Source organism: Lontra canadensis, unplaced genomic scaffold, assembly GCF_010015895.1.
Source record: "Lontra canadensis isolate GAN:19392208 unplaced genomic scaffold, GSC_riverotter_1.0 scaffold33, whole genome shotgun sequence".
NCBI lineage: Eukaryota > Metazoa > Chordata > Mammalia > Carnivora > Mustelidae > Lontra > Lontra canadensis.
This window is the reverse complement of record NW_022631027.1, coordinates 3,935,617-3,955,929: the sequence shown is the minus strand read 5'-3', so window position 1 is coordinate 3,955,929 and position 20,313 is coordinate 3,935,617. Positions and strand designations below refer to the sequence as shown.

At 42.2% G+C, this 20,313-nt stretch overlaps 1 protein-coding gene across 4 annotated transcripts in view; it reads right to left on the bottom strand.

The window, feature by feature from the left end:
• The window catches only part of LRRC8D (leucine rich repeat containing 8 VRAC subunit D), a 119,522-nt gene that overhangs the window by 81,872 nt on the left and 17,337 nt on the right, over positions 1-20,313 (bottom strand). For all 4 annotated transcript variants that reach the window (XR_004383792.1, XM_032867081.1, XM_032867078.1 and 1 more), the window contains exon 2: positions 16,184-16,333. The gene's annotated coding sequence lies outside the window, so the exon portion shown is untranslated. The remainder of the gene's footprint in view (positions 1-16,183; positions 16,334-20,313) is intronic.

Below are 20,313 nucleotides of genomic sequence, written 5' to 3'. Positions count from 1 at the left end.
AAATCCAAAGGACACCAAAGATGGGTGGCTGTGAACTGATTTGTCCAGGTATCAGTCACTGACAGTGACGCTACCCAGGGAGCTCAGGGCATCCCTGGGCACCAGTGGTAGAACCTAAGGCACAGGTATAGAAAGGAGGATGAAAAAGAAGAGAAAATAATTAAAAGCTTTAAGAGGGATGCCTAGGTGGCTCAGTAGTTAAGCATCTGACTTCGGCTCAGGGCGTGGTCTCTAGGTCACTGGATCGAGCCCCACATAGGGCTCCATGTTCAGTGGGGAGTCTGCTTGTCCTTCTTCCTCTCCCTCTGCTCCTTATCCCACTTCTGCTCTCTCTCTCTCAATTAAATAAATAAAATCTTAAAAAAAAAAAAGCTCTAAAAGAGTGAACAGGAGGACAGAAAAGGAAGAACAGAAAAAAATGAAAAGGGGCACAGAGTGAAAAGCTACAGATCATGTTCAGCTGAAGGAATAACTACAGCAAGTGCTTTACATATATTAAATTCACATGATAGGCCTCACATCATTTTACCCTCATTTTGAAGAGGAGAGAACTGAGGCTCAGAGAATTTAACTGAAGATTGAATAGTATGTGTATACTTTGTGACCTCAGAGGGCTCACTCTGTGACTGTGTGTGTGTGTTGGGCTCTCTGCACCTTGACTGGGGACAGCCTCTCCAAGGTGCCCTCAGCATTGGGACCCTGAACAGCACAGGGCGGTTCAGTACAGCTCTCCAGAGCTTCTAAAGAGATTTCTTCCTTATAGGAAGTCAAGGTCTGTCTCCCTGCAACTTCTACCTGCCTTTGTCTTAAGAGATCAACACACTTGCAGCAACAAGGTTTCCCATCAAAGCCTCCATTAATAATTAAAAGGGTGGGGGGAGGAAAATGTAAGAAAATTTTCAAGGAAAATCTCAAAAAGTTATATATGTATATATATATACACACTCTTGTTTTTTTTTTAAGATTTTATTTATTTGACAGAGAGAGATCACAAGTGGGCAGAGAGGCAAGCAGAGAGAGAGAGAGAGAGAGAGGAGGAAGCAGGCTCCCTGCAGAGCAGAGAGCCCAATGCAGGACTCGATCCCAGGACCCTGAGATCATGACCTGAGCTAAAGGCAGAGGCTTAACCCACTGAGCCACCCAGGTGCCCCTATACACACACTTTTTTAAGATTGTAAGAGTTAAGAGCCTTGGGATTGGTAAACTAACTACAGAGAATATTGAAATTGGGTCTGTCTTTGATTAGGTACTTCGTAGAGGATGATGTACATCTATTTCTATTAAGAAAAGAATCAGAGTTGCCTTAAGTTTTAGTGTAAAAGATTTAGTTTAAAATATTACTGACTTGAGATTATCATAGAGTGCAGAGATTTTTATTTCTTTCAGAAAAGCTTAAACTGTACATTTCCTTTATCCTGGAATGGTTCAGATAAAAGTCTACCTCAAGAGATTTGTAAGCTTTCTTTCCCAGTACTGATGAAAGCTTACTTAAAAAACGAAAAGCTCATCTAATGTGTGACCTTCAACTTAAACTACTTGGCTTTTAAGTTCCATCCATAAAGTGGGAATACCACGTGGTAAATCGTATTTTAAGCCTGTTGTAAAAATGCTGCCTTTTGGTCTTAATGCCCTCCAAAATACATGAATTAGTCATCTACAGTTAAAACTAAAAAAGGAGAGGAAACCTATTTTAACAAATATATAAAATACTTCATATATTTGATATATGTATTTATAAAACAGATATTAATTTTGCAATTATATGAATATTATTTTAATGTTCAGTATTTTTAGACAGTATTGTCAAAATCATCTTTTTTTCAGTTTTTGAATTTTCAGTTCACTGTTTGTAACCACCTCTTGAAGGCACAAAATGGGAGTTAGCCTCTTTGTCAAAGCACTGCTCTAATACCTAGATCCCATACTGGGCATTTGTGGCCGTGCTGATCACAAGCTCACACTTCTTTCAAAGAGCAAATGATTAGGAAACACATAGAGGAATCATCATGGAATAAATGGGTGATAAGGCAGACCAAAATTAGCGCCTACTTATTTTTTCCTAGGAGTACTTATTAAAGCATTATGGTTTACATTTAGAAAAGCAAAGATAACCTATTATTCTATCAGTTCTTTTGGGGTAAAAGCTCAGGGTTGCAGATAATCCTCTTTCCCCATATTTAAAATAATGAGAGGATTATTTCTTTCTTCCATTCATAGTTCTTACCCTCAAACCATTTCTCACTTCAGTAATTTTCACAGCTGTACCCGAGGAGCAAAAAGGCAGACAGAATGTTACAACGTAAATGTTGACAAGTTAAAAACTGAAGGGACCAATGGCAGTACAGGTCAAAGGCACCAAAGCCAACACGGGTAACTGGTAATGTTTCAATAAATGGGTAACATAGTAAGCCCTAGAATTCTCATCATTGTTTCCCCACTACCATTTCCATGTATCAAGCCTCTCATTCAAAAGTGAATTTAAAAAAGAATCAAATTACTTACCCTTACTCCCATACCTACTGAAGAGTTTACTAATATGGTTTATACTGCAAATATAAAAATTCATTTCAAGCTTATCTTAATAAGCATCAGAAATGAGAAACTTGATTTCTGACCTCTCTGCTTCTTACAAAATATCTAACATCAAAATAATATAAAGAAAATGTATTAAATTCTACCCATTATCCCTTAAATAGCAATATTTATATTTTTGTATTCCTTTCAAAATGTGTATATATCTCAACATAGCTACAAAAATCACTGTGTTGGGAATGAATTTTTTTATGTTTATTTCATAATTTTTCCAATTATTATTGTATATACCAAAATGTTTAATTCTATTAGCTTTAAACAGATTATGAAGACTAATTGATTTCTTACCTTAAATGAAATTTCCTAGCTCTAATAAGGTATATTAAAATGGAGACCTACAATTTTCACCTGGAAATAGAGACATAACTGGTTTGCTTTTTAAAGATTCTCTTCTGAACAGAAAGAAAAAAAAAAAAAAAAGGCCAGCTTCACTGTCTTTTGCTGACTTGAACATAGCAGGTAAGCAGCAAAAGATAATGAGCCCAATTTTACAGACTAACAAACTACGGTATTTACAAAATTTATGACTTTCTTGAAAACACCTGGCAGGTTAGTTGGTACTAAAACCATTTTTTTTTTTAAAGAAACCCACATTTCATCTGTTTGCATTGATCTAAGAAACTTTTTTAAAGCTTAACCTGGGTTCGGTTTACATGCAAACCCAAATAAAGTCAGAGGATATAACCAATATTGCAAGAACAATTGTGATTTTCTCTAAAACTGCGTGAAGGGGAAGTTTTCTGAAATACAGACTGGAATGACCTCATGTTACTTACAAGCTTTTCACCTACTACCCCAGATACCAGCTCCAACAGTCTCACCCGGCCTTGCCCGAGATGACAGCAGGTTTCATACCAGCAAACCAAAGAATTATTACAAGTTTTACAGGGAAGGCTATACTTTAAACTACTTTTCAAGTGTTCTTACTCCTCTGCTCATTATTTTTTGAAAGACAGTGAAGAGCCATAAAGACGTTCCATGCAGAGGAAAACTTAATTATACAGAAAGAGAGGGGTCTGGTTAACTCTGTATTAGGTGAAAACCCTTTTTATGTCAAACCACATAGTGGATGGATCCTAAGTCCTTTGGAGGGTTCATTCTCACTGTGTAGGCAGAGAAGGTATAGGACAGGAGCTGACAACCTTCCCAATGCAAGGTGAGAAGCGGCCAACCCCTCTTCCTTTTTCCTCCCAGTGCAGTGATGGGGTTGTGGGGACAGTGTGGTTAGCTCAAGCTGGAAGACAAGACAGGGTGTAAATTGTAGAACCATAGGAGATTTTCAGCTTGTTTTGCTGTGATTTGCCTTCTCCTTTCTCTTCAAAATGAAAAGAGCCTTGTTGTTTCTGATTATAAAAGCAATACCTGCTTGCCATTAAAAGAATCAGATAATACAGAAAACTAGAGAAATCAAAGTAAAGATTATCTATAATCTTCCCACCCGGAGATGAACTACTACTCTTAATGTCTTAATACATATCCTTCCAAGTTTTTTCCTCTGTGTATGCACACAAACATGTTTTTGCTTTTTTATTTTTTTAAGAAAATAAAATCAATTGTAAACTCTAAGTAACCACTAAAAAATTTTGTAAAAAGTATAACTGATATGCTTAAAAAGGAGAAAAAATAGAATCACAGACAATGTTCACTTAAAAACCGCAGAAGGAGGGGCGCCTGGGTGGCTCAGTCAGTTGAGAGACTGACTGACTCTTGATTTCAGCTCAGGTCATGATCTCAGGGTCCTGAGATTGAGCCCTGCATCAGGTTCCGCACTCAGCAGGCAGTCTGAGGATTCTCTCCCTCCTCTCCCCTTCTGTCCCTCCCTGCCTTGTGTGTAAGCACACAAATGTGTTACTCTCTTTCCCAAAAAGAAAGAAATCTTTAAAACAAACAAACAAACACATACACACACACACACACACACACACACACACACACACACGGAAGAAAAGAAAGGGAAAAAAGAAACAGCAAGCGCAACAAATAAAAAAGTTACAAACATGGTGGATATTAAACAGACTATATCAGTAATCACTTTAAACGTGACTCATGTAAATACACCAATTAAAAGACAGCTTATTAGATTAGAATTAAAAAAAAAATAGATCCTAATATACATGGTCTATGAGAGACCCACTGTAAACATAACTTAGGTTAAAAATAAAGTTTGAAAGAAACTGAGAATAAAGCTGTATGGTGCTCTGAGATCTGTTCTTCTACCTTTTCTTGAAAGGTAAGTACAGGGAAAAAAAAAACTGATCTATTGAGAAACTCTGTACCGTTCTCAATGTATATATAATTTCCCCAGTACATACAAATAATGTCCATTATTTCAAAATGTTGACTTACTTATACTATTTGAGAAATAAAGAACTGCACATTATTTGAACTTCTAAATTAATGACAGCTGAATACTTAAGGCACACATCTCTCCCTAATCTTGCTTATATCTCACAAACAAAAATCTTCTGACCATAACATAATCAATTTCCTTTAAGATGAGCTCTCACTCCTTGTTTCTGGAAGTAGAGAAATATTAATAAATGTTCTTACTCCTACCTGAGAATGTGTGTGTGCGTGCATATTATATATAATTACTGTAGCAGATTCCTTTTCCCATGTAATTCAATGACCAATACGAGATGCTAAACTTTTTTTACTAGCAAAGCTATGAAATAATTCACTGATCTAGCATGTTTAAGTCTAGATGTTGTATGTTAACAGAAATTCAGTTGGTCTTTCTCTAATCTTCCTGAATTGAATACCTCAGAAAAGGCATTTTTTTTTTTAAGATTTTTTTTTTTTTATTTATTGATTTGACAGAGAGAGATCACAAGTAGACAGAGAGGCAGGCAGAGAGAGAGAGAGGGAAGCAGGCTCCCTGCTGAGCAGAGAGCCCGATGCGGGACTCGATCCCAGGACCCTGAGATCATGACCTGAGCCGAAGGCAGCGGCTTAACCCACTGAGCCACCCAGGCACCCAGAAAAGGCATTTTCATCGCTGCACGTCTAACATGCCCATACTGATCAAATACATCTCGGAAGTAGACACTCTTAGATGGATTAGCCAGGGGTTAGGCTATGACAAGTTCACATGTGCCAAAGGAATGTTTCTGAATTTCACGTACATATCCTGGCTCGTGTTAAAAGTGAAAAAGAGAAGCCTTCGATTTGATTTTCTGAGGTTGGAAAAAAAATGACCGCAACTTTCCCATTATGTGGTGATGCTGGAATCTTTGATGTCTACTACTCTAAGTTCACAGTCAGGCTACTTAGTTTATTTTGAGAAAGCAAATCCTTCCTGTTGTTTCTCAGGAAATGGAAGAACACATTTATAGACTATGTTTTCACTTCACGTTTAAATGGTTTTAATTTTTTTAACTATGTTTCACTTTGAAGAACATTGAATTATATGGAGAAATTTAGACTTTCAGAAAGAAACTAGAGCAGTGGGGTGAAGAGAATAGTATTCTCAAACTTAAGCTAAAAGGGTGAATTAAAAATAAAAAAACGGTCTCATGAAAACTGTTACACCCTGTTTCTTCCTGTGAAGAATTTTCCAAGCATTAAGTTGTGTAATAGTTTAATGAGGAAAAAAGGAAATGCCCAAGTTTCTCTCAAATATTTAATGGAACAGAAAAAGATTAGAGACTTAATTTTTAAGAAGAGTGTCTTACTACCTGTTTAGGCTTGTTAAATTGTTGCAATAATCTCTGGAGCCACTCACCTGATCTGGATTCATTTTTTCATGCTAGCCACACCTCTAGGGTTTTCAGATGTCATCCCTGTTCTTAATAGGAGGCAGAAACAGTTTAAATGGCTTTGAAAAGAAAACCTTCCAGAGGAAGAACACACCCAACTGAGCCTTAAGTGTTAAAATGCTTCAAACTGTTTCAGGTTTTTCCACCAGCAAAGCAATCAAGGTGTAGGGAAGGAGATGGAAAGGAGAAAAGAAAGCCTTTTGAGGTTAAGATGCCAGAAATCATGCTTCACGTTCTTCAGCTGCTGAATTCTCTCTCCAATGCTACCATTTGGATGAGGAGGGAGAAATAAACCCAGCAAAATTAAAACACGCTCACACAAGGGAAAGCAGCAGCCCAGACAATGAATGCAAAGAGCACCACCACCTCGATGAAATGACTTGTTAAGTCTCGGGAGCTGCCACACACCCCCAGCAAGGCCACCCTGCCAAGCCCTTGCCCAACTCCGGTCACAGCCCGGTGCTACTTCCCTTTCCCGACCGGTTACCCGGAGCCGCCCGGCAGCGGACACTGGGCGTGCTCATCTGACAGCTGGCCTGGCCTCCTGTGGTCAGCTCCCCAACAGCACTGCGGAGAGCTGCTGTCCGAGCAACTCATGAATGATAAATGACAAGGATCTAGCTACTCTCACTCTTCCGGCCACGAAGTTTTGTCTACTAATGGACAAGTCTTGAAGACATTCTGGGGCTTACAGGAGACTCAGGAGGACACTAACTGTGACTTCCTCCCTGGAAGATGAGGGCAGTGAGGCTCCCTGAGATTAGCTGACTTCTCCAAGGCCATCCCCTGCAAAGGGAGAACTCAGACAAGAACTCGAGTTCCTTAACATTCAGTGTCTTCACTCCTTCTGTGCTCCTTTTCCTCCCTTCCCCGAACCCTTAAGCATCCTTAAGTCACCATTGAAAGCTAACATCGCAGGCAAGGCCTTTGTGTTTTATTTTAGAAGACCAGTTATGGTATTCATTGTACTCTATCAAGCAGAAAAAAACCCCACCATAAGCACCTAATGCCGGATGACAAAGCCCCAACCGGACTCTCAGTGATCACACATCCTACCTCCATCAGTGAGCTCCTTTCTCCAAGTTTACTATTAGTAACTTTAAACTGCCTTCTCAAGGCCCCTTCACTCCCAGCAGATTTCATTGGCTCCTACTTTACTGAGAGAACCCAAACCTTCAGGAACGAACTTTCTCAACTTCCTTCTCTACCTGCTCGCTCTTTTTGAGGCACACGTACTTCTCTTCCTCTCCTGCCCCAAGGGAATGAATGTCCCTGTTCCCTCTCAAGACACCGCCTTTGACCATGCTTGCACTCCGGATCTTGGCCAGGCCTGTTTTTTCTGGAGCCTTCCTCCATCAGTTATTCTCTCTTCTACCTTTAGTCACTCTCTCGCCACTCTTCTCAAACAAAATACAAGCTTTAGACACGACTGCACACAAAAAAATACTCCTTCGTGGACAAATGTGTACTCCCAACTGGTGCTTTCCTTCTCAAAGCCTACTCTCTCCTCACCCATGACAATGCAGGCTTAGACTTTAGAACTCTTCTGATTATGAAATACTAACTGAATATCTCATTGCCAAACCCAGGCTCCCACTTTCAATTTTTGCTGTATCTGACCCTCCTGTGGCCTCTGACAGACCTGAGAACTTTTCCCTTTCTGCCACCTGGGTACTTCGGCAAGGTGCTTACCCGGGCTTTGGAGAGCTTATCTGTAAAAGCCAACAACAATTATTTCAGGGGATACTGCTGAAAGGACTTTATAACAATATATAGAAACAAAACAAAAATGCTGGTGCTTGATATTCCCTTCAAATTTATTTGTCTCTTTTCTTGATCTTCTTTCTTTCTCCTCTTCTTTGGCCGGCTTGGTCTTTGGTCATTGGGCTGTGTGCGGTCTCAGCCACATTTGTTGCGATAATCATCATTTCCAGACACTCCCCAAAACACATGTTTTGCCCTTGAGAGGCAAGGCCTCAGTGTCCCAGGGGCACCCCAAGTTAAGTTCAAGCTGAATGCATTGCTCTCTCTCTAAAACTGCTCCTCTCATATTTTCCTTCTGACTAATGACACCTTCAGATGGTGAATCTTCCCAGCCAGTAACATCAAGAGTCATCTTTCTTCTTTCTTCTTCCTCCCCTCCCATTTTCCATTCAATCAGTAACCAACTGTCTCTCTCCTAAATGAGTCTCCAATCTACGCTCTCCTTTCCTTCCCACCATCGTCCCCATACTTCCAGTCTTCACTTTCTACCTGGGTTGTTTAATAGCCACTGGACTTCTCCATGCTTCCTTTTCATATACCTTAAGACTGCAATTTAATTTGTTTACATTTATTTCATCTCTGGTGATTCCATAAAGCTGTCAGGAAAAAGCCCACACTTCTAGAAAGAGCAGGTGTGGCTCTAGACGTGGCTAGATCAAGAATCTAGACCAAGATGTACATGTAACCCCTTCTCCCCTCTGCACCACGACCTCTCTGAGCCAGTCCCTCACATTCTGTTCCTCACCCACTGAGCTCTTCCCAGCTCTGAACCTGGGCTATTTCTTCCGGTTTTGTTTGTTTGTTTGTTTTTGTTATTTTTTTTTCCTCCTGTTCAGCCTAATAAATAATGCTATCCCTCTGATAATCAGCACCAAAATCACCTCCTTCATGAATTCCTCCCTCACAAATAAGAAAGAACAAATCACTGCCTCCTTTGTGCCCCACTACCTGTTATTATTTACCACAATGTGCTGCTGTGAAGGACCTCACATTCTAAGTTCCAGTTAATGATTTATGTGTCTATCTTCTGGGGTCAGGCACTCTGTCATATTCACATTGTGTCTTCGGAACTTAGCACAATGACTGGTACACAGCAGGTAGGAGGAAGAGAGATAAGGGAACTCAGATTTAGTAGTTTAGAGCTCAGCAAATGTCTGTCGAATGGATGCAGTAGCTTTGCTGTCAATTATATTAGAATAATTGAATAAGAGAGGCGGCTGATAAAACAGGTGGATCTGACAGCTGGTGAGGTGAGCATAAAGGAACCTGAATGAGAAATGGAAAATGTCAGCACTGATAAAGACCTCTCTTGAGTATGTAAGTTCAATCAGGTCAGTAGCTGGGGTTGTAATAATCAAACCTAGAAGAATGCCTAATAAGGCCTATTTAAAGCAAACTGGGAGAACAACTCCAACAGCCCAAGGACATAGTCTTATCTGTCTAAGCAAGTTTTGGGCTCTAGAACATTCTACATTATAATTTTACTGGACTTTATGCAAGCTTACTAAATTTCAGTAGTTAGACTTCACCCCCACCCCATATCCATAAAGCACCGTAAGAACTCCAGATGAAGAAAAAGAAAATATAGCCCGTCACCCATATAATGCTAGAAGTGATGGCCAAGAGGAATATCTTTGGTCCAGACAACCATGTCATGCAATATCTATTTTGAGACCACAATTTGCCCCCCACAGTAATTTCAAATTTATTTACAATAATAAGCCATGTTATGTACTACATGGTTCCATGCCATTTTATCAATTAAGGAAAAAAGACACTATATTCTACATAGGCATGCATGTGCCCGTTTACCAAATCAAGTGACCCAGCATTCAGGTGGACATATATCAGACTCTGCAAGAGGAATGAGACCACGTGAACTGAGAAAAGAGTGGTGAAAAGTAAACTTGGAAAAAACCATGCCAAAACTGGCAATGTTTTCCCAATAATAAAGAGACATCTATAATTAACAGGCTTTCAAGAGTATTGAACCATGTATTACAGCATCACACCTCATAAAACATTCATTCAAAAGCCATACTAGGAATGTACATCCGAGCTCTATAAGCACATGCAAAGCACTGAAGAAAGAGAAGCCTTTGAAGTGAGAGATCCCCCTGCCCTACATAGGTGACCAAGCGTGGAAGGGCGCCATATTGCTAACAGTGAATAAATAAATAAAACTGAGAAGGAAATGTAACATAAGGGATGTTAAAATTAAAATGCGTTATTAAATAAATACAGAATATTCCCAGTGAAATAAATACATTTCTAGAAAATGTATGCAGGGTTAGGGTGCCTGGAGGCTCAGTTAGTTAAGTGACTGCCTTCGGCTAAGATCATGGTTCTGGAGTCCCAGGATCGAGTCCCACATCGGGATCCCTGCTTGGCAGGAATTCTGCTTCTCCCTCTGACCTCTCCCCTTTCATGCTCTCTCTCTCTCTCTCTCAAATAAATAAATAAAATCTTAAAAAAAAAAAAAAAGAAAAGAAAATGTACGTAGGGTTAAAGAGTTAACAGACATGCAGAGAACAGCAAGAAATCTACCTAAAATCATCTATTTCTGAAATTTTAAACTTATATCAATCTTGGTAATAAGATCAAGTTAATAAAGTGAGGAAAGACTACACTGTAAGCCTAGAATAGGGAAGGATTCCTGCACAGACCACAATAATATTAAAAACCGGGGGGTTCACCTACATTAAAATCAAGGATTTTTTTTGTTAATGAAAGTCACCATAGACAGTCATCAGGCAAGTGACACACAGGGAGAAAGTATTCACAATACCCAAAGGGATTCATTTCTAGAATATACAGGAACTCCACAAGAATGCTTTCAAGGAACTTCTCGCCAGAAAAGGGCAAGAGACCCGATTCACAGTAAAGGGAAATTAAATTAAGTGAGTGAAGGATGCCCAACCTCACCTGTCATCATAAAAAGGTAAAACTATACTATGAAGTACAAATAACATCCATCAGACTGGCCCACATCAGGAAATTTCTTAAGAAAAAAGAAATGATCATGCAGTACTGGTGGGGATAAAAACCCAACAACAACCCGCAGAGTTCCTAGTAAAATCAGTCCATTTCTATCCTAAGATCCAGCAATGTTGCTGGTGGACAATACTGCCTCAAGAAACTGTCACTCACCGATTCAACAGATCTAGGCTCCATAGGGGAAAAAATGAATACATACTGCATGAAAGCCAAAAATATTTATGAAAATTTTTTAATAAAACTTATGAAAATGCTGACTCTTCCAAGTCCCTATTTCCTAACACATATTCTCTGTGGTTGTAATTTAACTCTTGCTGAAAAGATGAAGCGAAAGGTAAGACTAAACAAAGTGCGATCATTTCTTTTCGCTGGTGAGGTTAAGGACCGACAAAGAAGCAGATGTAAAGGAGGGACTGTTTTAGCCTGGGGACTCAGAAACCCGAATCCCAGTCCGGGCTTTCCCTTATTTACGTGAATTGGATAAGTTGCCATCTCTGCCTGCCTCAGCTTCTTCACCTACAAAACAGGGGTATTACCCACCATGCACAACGCCAGGAGGATTAGAGACAATCCACGTAAAAGTGTCTGACACACGTGAGGTGTTCAATAAATCAGAACTGGCTTTTTTTTTTTTTTTTTTAACCAGAAAGAAGAATATCCTGCACTAACCCTAAGAGGTTCTGGCACTCGGCCTAACCTGTCTTAAACAGAATACCAAAGCTACTGCAACAGGTGTGGAAACCAAAGAGACTGATTCAAGGGAAACTCATAGGTCTGTTTTTTCCACTACAGATTAGGGCTAAATAGTATCTCTTTCCACATGCTTCTCAAAAACTATAAAGGTTAAGGTTGGGAGGAAGCTTCTTCTAGCTTCTGGGAAGTGAATGTAAGGCTGCTGCTGGTGGTACTTAAGACAGCAGAGATTGTACAAGGGGGTCATTGTCCTGACTCAACAAAGGTAAGGAAGGGGTATTCACAGAAGTAATGTGGGGAAAATGCTCTTAGGAGAATTCCAGTTATCCCTGACTTAGTAATCCTAAGACCTCAAAGCTGACCATGGGAAACCACCTCAAAACAAAATCAGATCCAAAGTCAGGACTTTACACATCCTCTATTCAATGGACACCAAAGAGGAAAATCTCCACCTAGGAATCTGGCGGCTAATGTACTGTACATTTCAATTACCACCTCAGCATTTCCCACCTGGAGCAGTGGTTTTACTTTGGCCCTGATTTCCCACCCTATGGACTTCAAGGTGCTGGCAGTGGTCAGTACACCGAACCGATCCCACTTACATATGTACTACTACTTTATAAAAACAGGAAGATGCTGTGGTCATTATTTACAATATACATAGTCAGTTGAGTGATATTAACTAGTACCTGTGTCAATAAATATTAGCAATCATCAGAAATAAGAAAACTCTAAGGAAGTCAAAATCTTTGAAATCTTTAAGTATTAATAAAAGCTTCTGGACTTTTGTAAGGGTTGAAAACCACTATTTTAAAGGTTGCAGATGCCAATAGAAGACAATTTTTATTTTATAGTAGATATGAAAAACATGAGAGGGTTTTGAAAAAATGAAAATCCTAACACATTCATCTCCACCCCTAGTCCTCCCTTGGTCATAAACTTTTCCTTGGCATTTAAGATCAAAGCTTGTTATGCTTTCTTTCCTAGTCACAAGCCACTGCAACTGTCCCAAACAGAAATGACAGGGTACTGTGTACTAAGAAAATATAAGTATTTCATTTCTCACTTATAAAAGAAAAACCATTCACTTTATCTCTTTCCTACTCCAACTTCTCCCCTTCTCCTGACACTCTGACACAATTCTAAGGAGGAGAAGTTATAGATCACTATAGATATTCCAATTGTTGAAGAGAAAATAAATCTTTTATGCAGTATTTCCCAGTGAAAATGTACTCCCCATTTTAAATTATATTCTTCTCAATGCAACATAAAATATTAAGGAGAGCCTTAACTTTAAGCATTCCAAAGATAACAAAAATTAACTTATTTCCATCTGAGCAGTACTACAAAAACACTTAATATATAAAGTATACATGGGTCTGCCTATGTCTTTCCATAACGTGACGTTTCCTTCCTTCCTTCTTTCCTTCCTTCCTTCCCTCCTTCCTCCCTCCCTTCCTTCCTTTCTAAGAAATCTCTATGCCCCACATGAGGCTGTAACTCACAACCCCAATATCATGCTCTACCCACGAAGCCAGTCAGGTGCCCTTGTAATATGACCTTGTTAGTGGGTATCCTGAACTGGGGGAGTGGGGGAGTTGGAGGGCTATGTATGGTGGTGGTATGGTATGAATGGTAGTGGGCTACAGAGAGAGCCACACACATCATTTTTTAATTTATTATTTCGTTTCTGAGACATAAAGTGTTCTAGTGGTAAACCAGAAGAACTGCTTTTTTATTCTAAAAAGATGTAATATGCTAATCTGACCCTTCAGATAGATACTGGCCACTAAGACCTGACCTACGATATCTGTAAAATAAAATATGCCATTAGAATGTTGGCAGCAGAAAACAAATCACACTGATACAAACACAGCTAAATCCAGTCACTAATATAGAGAAAGTGTAAATTTCAGATGAGGGGGAAAAAAACACCACAAAGAAACCCCTGAGCTCTGGGTGGAGAGAGTGGGAAAAGATCTGAAGATGTAGCTAAGGCTAGTCTCCAGTCAGTGTTTACCAGCTCTCCTGGAATGGTGAAAGAACCCTGAATCAGCATTGCCATCTCTTCCTGAGGTGGCAACTTTCCAGATTACAGACGGGCCAGGACTATAAATTAAAAGACTTAGTGAAATCCTAGCATCTTCATTTACTAATATGACCACTGACAAGTCACATTTTATCAGCCTCAGTTTCCACTCTCCATAAAATGGAGTAAATGAGTCCTGTTTCACCAGACTATTAAAGGGAATAACAAATTATAAACTAGCTCTAGAAAATGTGCTCTGTAAACAGAAAATGAGGATCTTAAGATCCGCTATCATTATTCCTGGGTTGTTATTTAATTATTATTAAATTCTGCTAGGGTAGGAGTAAATCCTGTTTCTAAATAGGGTTCAAGTTTAGAGAATCACAAAGGCTGTTCTATTTTATCTTGAAGCAGAGTGACTGATGCTGAACAAAGTCCTCAAACAAATTAATGAACCAGAGGGCCGGGAGTATACTTGGGTATAAAAGTGCTATGGTTGTACAGGTCATTCAAGAGTCTCTCTCACTGACTTCTTTTCACTTTTAATCTTGTCATGTATTTGGCAAGAGAAGAGACATAAACACAGACATATCACAGTGAAATTCAAATTTAAGAAGTCCACGTCCAACTATCTACAGAAAAGATGAAATTAATTGCTCAGTTCTTATAATGTATCTTGGCTGTTTACTGCTAACACAATTACGCCAATTATTGATATTATCACGATGGTTAGAGCAGCTGCATTTTAAAAGAGATTAAAGTTCTGAAGGACTACTGAAATAATGGGATCACAGAATTCAAATCACTGCTGAGAGGGGAAAAATAAAGGGAGGGAGAGGGCAGTACAAATTCACTAGGCTACCTGACTACAAAAGATTTTCCTTTCAAAGCAAAATTAATTACCCAGGATATCTATTTTATTACCAAAAGTACAAATTAGAATGGCATAGCCAGCCTATGACATCATGAATTTAAATCTACAACTAACCCTGCTTCCTGAGGAGACCTGGGCGCCCAGTAAGGTGAAGGAGCTACGGGCATGTGGTAGTGGGGTTGTGTATATTCCCGCCAGGCTGCAGAAAAAGACCCTTCCTGGCAGAATCTCACTTTCCTCCCCCTGGTCAGTTGTTCGCATCCCTTCCTCCGAAACAGAAGAGTAAGAGGATGCTACTGGCGTTCCCGTTGTTCAAACATTGCATTTGGGGCCAAATGTCTTCTCAACCATCCAACCTCCCTTAGTGACCGTCCACCAGGCTGGAGTTTCACCGGGTGGATAAATATAGGTGGAGAAACAAGGCCAGGCTTTCACTGGGGGAAAAAACCTGACTTGGACTGCAGAGACAGGAGCTGGCAGGGAAATGAAGAAGCACAAAGTCTGTGCCTAACACAGACCTCTCTTCTCTCGCGGTTTGCTCTCCACCTATGAACGTTGGAGAAGGAGCAAGATACGGACAGATGTGAAACTATCATCTCCTTGGTGAAGTCGAGAAAAATCATTCTCAAGTTTACTCGGCTGGAAAATGGAATACAACCAATAAAGATGTCTGGCTCATACCTTTAACAGGACCTTCTGTCTGAGCAAGGGAGCCAGGCTAAGAAACCACAACTGCAGTTAACAAGCCAGACACCAGACTAAACACCTCGGAACTAGCTGTCCCTCACTCTCATCCTACCTTTCCAGGGCCTGCCTGCATCACTAATTCCCTCAGTTCCTGAAAGCCTGGCTCCCCACGCACCACCCCCCATCACTCCAAACAAACAAACCCCCAAATAAAAACAAACAAACAAGTGGTGCTGGGCTGAAGAGGTGGGATTTCGGAGCCTAGGCACCAAGACTCTCCCTCCACTTTCCACCTCACACTTTGCCGGCCACTCACCCTCTCTCCCCTCCTAGGTCCCCACTTCTCACACACACTGCTCTTCCTACACCCAAGCCTCCCAGAACCATCCCGTAGAGAACCCCAGGTCAGCGAGGAAGCAACAAAGCGCCCCGCTTCGGGCAGCGGCAGGAGGCGGCGGCGGCGGAGAGGGCGGAGAGGGCAGCTGGGGACTCCGGGAAGCCTCCTGGGCACGGGCAGCCCGGGCTGGAAAGCGCCCGCCTCAGCTGAGATGAGTGAGCTCGGGCAGGTCCGGCTCGCAGCTGCCCAAAGCCGGCCCGCCCTCCCGAGGGGTCCCACGCCACGGTCCGCAGAGACCCCCGGGGGCGAAGGCGGGGAAGGGGGGCGACCAGGCACACGCGCCAAGTGAGGATGCGGCGCGGAGCTGGAGAACTGGCTCGGCGGCACCCCGGGGCGGCGGCCAGTGACAGCCCAGTGCCCGGCCCGCGGGCTCCTGACCTGACCGCACGCACCTGGACCAGGCGGCCACCCTGCTCCCTCAGGGCGCTCTCCGGGGAGTCGGCTTCAGCGGGGGGCGCTCCGCAGGCTGGAACCGGCGGCGACGGAGACTTCACTCCTCCATCCTGGGACCCGGCGGCACGTTACAGACAGCCGTGCACTTCCTGTTTGAAAACACAGGGGAGAGAAAGAGCGAGAGATCCGAGTGTTGGCGGAGTGGAGGGAGGGGCGCAGACCGGCGGGAAGGAGCACCGAGGGGGCTGCGGGTTGCATAACTACCGCCGCCCCCGCCCGCCTCGCCATGGTCGTTCCGGGAGCTGTCCCCCCCGGCCCGGCGAGCCGCAGCACCGGCTCCCCGGCGAGGTGGCTCCGTGCGCGGGCCGGGCCTCCCCCTGCCGGAGGCCTCGCAGCCAGCGCGCTCGCAGCCCTTCCGTTTCCAACCCCTGCCCCGGTTCTCCCCTCCCCACATGTACCCAGTCAATGGACTGCACGCTTCCTCCGAAGCGCAGAGCGCAGCGCCGCGTGTAGTGCGCCTCCGTTTTCCTCCTTTCCTCTCTTCCCCGCCCCCGCCCCTGGAACAAAACCGCCTTGGGGAAGGTGTAAAGACAGGACCGAGCCTTTCCAGGGGAGTGGAGGCTGGATTTATGCAAAAATTTTAAGTGAATAGCCACGTCCCAGTACATCCACTCCAACTCAGCAGCTCAAAGAGCCTCAGGATGGGAAATTACTTGTCTTGCGCCTGGCTGACTCAAAAGAAAGCGTGCTCACAGCTGCCACAAACTGGGCGGTGGTGCTGTTGGGGGGGGGGAGCTCTAGGACAACCTCATCCTCACAGTCCTCTAACATTCCATATACCTATTCTACACAGCAAATTATGGTATAGTGTATTCTTTCAGAAAACAAGGAAGTGTTTCTTGGGCTTATGAAATCACAGAGCAGTTCCAAATTTCTGAGTTTGGGTTCACTGCATTACCCTCTGACTTAGGTGAACTTCAGGGTAGTGTTTTAAAAGACAGTAAACAGAGGGTTTAAGAATCTGCCATATGCAGAGGGTGCCAGCTCTGGGAGTTTGTATGTATGCTCAGTGCCGGGTTTCTGGGCTTCCAGGTGTGGATGGCTTCATTGGTACCCTGTCTGCCCTTGCACTCCTATCTCTAGGGTCACAAGGCATTTACAGGACCTCCTTGGATAAATAGCTCCTTTTATCATCCAGCTGTTGGCTTAAATAAAAGTTATTCATGTTTCAAAACTCAACATGGACCGCAGGATAATTATTCTACCTAAAAAGCCAAATTTTGACTAAAGTAGAAATTGATGGACGTCAAGCTCCTATTCAGTGCTACACAGCATCTCATTCTCATCTGCTCTTAGTTTTAACATTTCCCAACAGATCTACAAATGTCCTATTCTCATATTCCCAACTGAGGAAACAGGGTCAGAGAAGTTAAGTAACTGTCCTGATGTCTCAGCTAGAAAGTGGTCAAATGAAGAGTTGAATAACAGGTCTTTCCTAAGTATAAAATCTGGGCCATTTCCTCTACACTCTGCTAATTCTCAAAACAATAGTGAATCCTAGGAGGAAAATCCAGCCCAGCGACCATCTGTGATCCATTTCTTCATCTCCAAATGATCCTGCAGTTTACAAGCTGTAACCCCATTGAACTAGCCAGGGTCCTTACCCACCTCGGTAATATGTACCTTGATTACCCAAGCAGAGGACACTGTGCTCTTTCCTACTATCTACTACTGGCTCTTTCAGCCTTTTCGGAATTACTCAGTGGCAAAAGTTCAAAAGGTTCTAGGATAGCTTCTCTTATGCCAAGGTACAAAGTCTGAGCAAGTTCAGAACCTAATCGGCTGACTAATATTTGTTCCCTGAATTCTTTTTCTCTAACTGGGATTTTTTAAGAGGGCCAACAAAACAACACAACACACACATGGCCCCAACTTTTAGTGAAATTGCTGAAATTCTCATCTTCTACTTCCTTCTGCTTCAGCACTCAGCTCACACTCACCTGTCAGTAGCATGCTATCAGCCTCCTGACAAGCCAAGAAACAAAGCACATATAAAAAGGTGATTAAGAACCTTGGCAATGGTGAGACCCTAGACCCTTGTGGAGACTGAGAGAGGAAGTGAGTGCTCTTATCCTGTTTCCAGATGACCTGCATCTCATTTGCCCTTGCCCACCCCTTCACTAAGGAGCACACTCTGGAGTTGTAGACTGTAGAGGTGAACAGCTCCACGTGTAGCTTGGGGGTGAGGGGAAGGAGCAGAGATTCAGTCCCAACCATCAGGCATGCCCAGTCTAATGACAGTTTAGTCCTGAGGGGTCTCAGCATCCTTTTAGGGTCCAGCTCTTCCTTGGCTGCCCCCTTTTACCTTCTCACAGTTCCTTGCTTTCCTGGACTTGTCAACTCTCTACCTCTTTTCAGACTTAAAACTTTTTCCCAAAGCACTGCCATTTCCACCCCCCCCCCAAAGTACATGGTGGGAGGGAAGCATGTAGCTCAAAACTTCTCTTACTTCTCTCTCATCTAAAAAAGGCCTGTCAATAATTACCATGTTTTTGAGGATACAATTCTATTTTAAAATACACTTTGGTATCCCTGCCTTCATTTTTGTTACTCATTATGTCTCCAAGAGCCTAGAAGGAAAACCTCTGAAGGAAAAGGAAATTCTTAAGAAAAACCAAAGGAAACATGTTGAAATTAACCTGCACGGATCCCACAGTGTACAGTTTGGGTAATACATACAACACTCCTACAACCGCCATCAGTCCCAGACCTGGTTCCTAATAGCCACAAGGTCTAAGTATCATATCATAGTTTCACATTGTTCAGTTATTCTCCTGTACCTTCTGTGTTTCATAGAGAAGTGTTTCTACCTTACACCTGTTGAGAAAAAAAAAAAAAAAGAAAGAAAGAAAATTTTAAAAAATTTAAATTACCACCTCATAAGAAGAGAAAAAAATACTCTCTCCAGTAGGTACAAATCATGCTGCAAGAAATAAAACTGATTTTGGAAGAGTACTAGAAGTTCATTTTGAAAATCGTCTCCCCCTAAGTACGACAGTCCATGGATGAAGATGGCAACATCATGAAAGCTATTTTGGAGGATCCAAATTAAGTGACAAGAGATAATTTCTGTGAGGACTAACAGGTGTGCAGGAGGAAATGATAAACTCTTATCTTAAATGATGTTGCTTATCTTTCTTCATCTCAAAAAGAAAAGACAAAGACCTTACCTTGGTGGTTAAAAATGTTTGCCACAGATTTCATTGTATGAGAATTCTTGGTCATTATTACAGCTGGATTTTGCAAACAAGGAAAAGGAAACTGACAAGCTGTCTGGTTAGCTAAGAGAGTGCCTGTCTATACTAGCAACCTCCGCAGCAGTGTCCCTGTATGTCTGCACTTCCAGGGCGGCAATGCAACAGGCTTTTCTGTGAATGAGGTCTCTGGCACCCAGACTCACCTCCCAGCCTCTGCGAAACCTGGGCCATGGTGTGCAAGGAAGATGTCCTGAGAGCCAACTGGCTAGCTTGATTGGCATTTACCCACAGAGGGTTATTAGCCATTTTCAAGGAGCCAGAGTGTCATTTCCCATGGCAAAAATGCAGTAGAGGGGTGCAAATCATTTTTTTAAAAACTTGCCCTGCAAATGGGACGACTGGGTGGCTCAGTGGGTTAAAGCCTCTGCCTTCAGCTCAGGTCATGGTCTCAGGGTCCTGGGAGTGAGCCCCACATTGGGCTCTCTGCTCAGCAGGGAGCCTACTTCCCCTCTCTCTCTCTGCCTGCCTCTTTGCCTACTTTTGATCTCTCTGTCAAATAAATATATAAAATCTTTAAAAAAAAAAAAAACAAACAACAAAAAACAAACTTGCCCTGCAAGACAGTTTAGGGTCCCTTCTAGGCACAGAGTTTCCTGGCTCTGAACAAGCTGAGAAGGAAAGCACTGCTTAGAGCACCCCAAAGCATGACTTAGAAGACCCCCTACAAAGCGGAAAGATAGGGTTGGGGTGATTACAGGCCTGGGCTGGTACACCTTGCAACTCAATGCCTCGGTTTCCCCAGCTTCCAATCACACGTACAGATTCACCCACGCTGTGCAGAATTAGTAACTTTACATGGGACCCTCACGTGC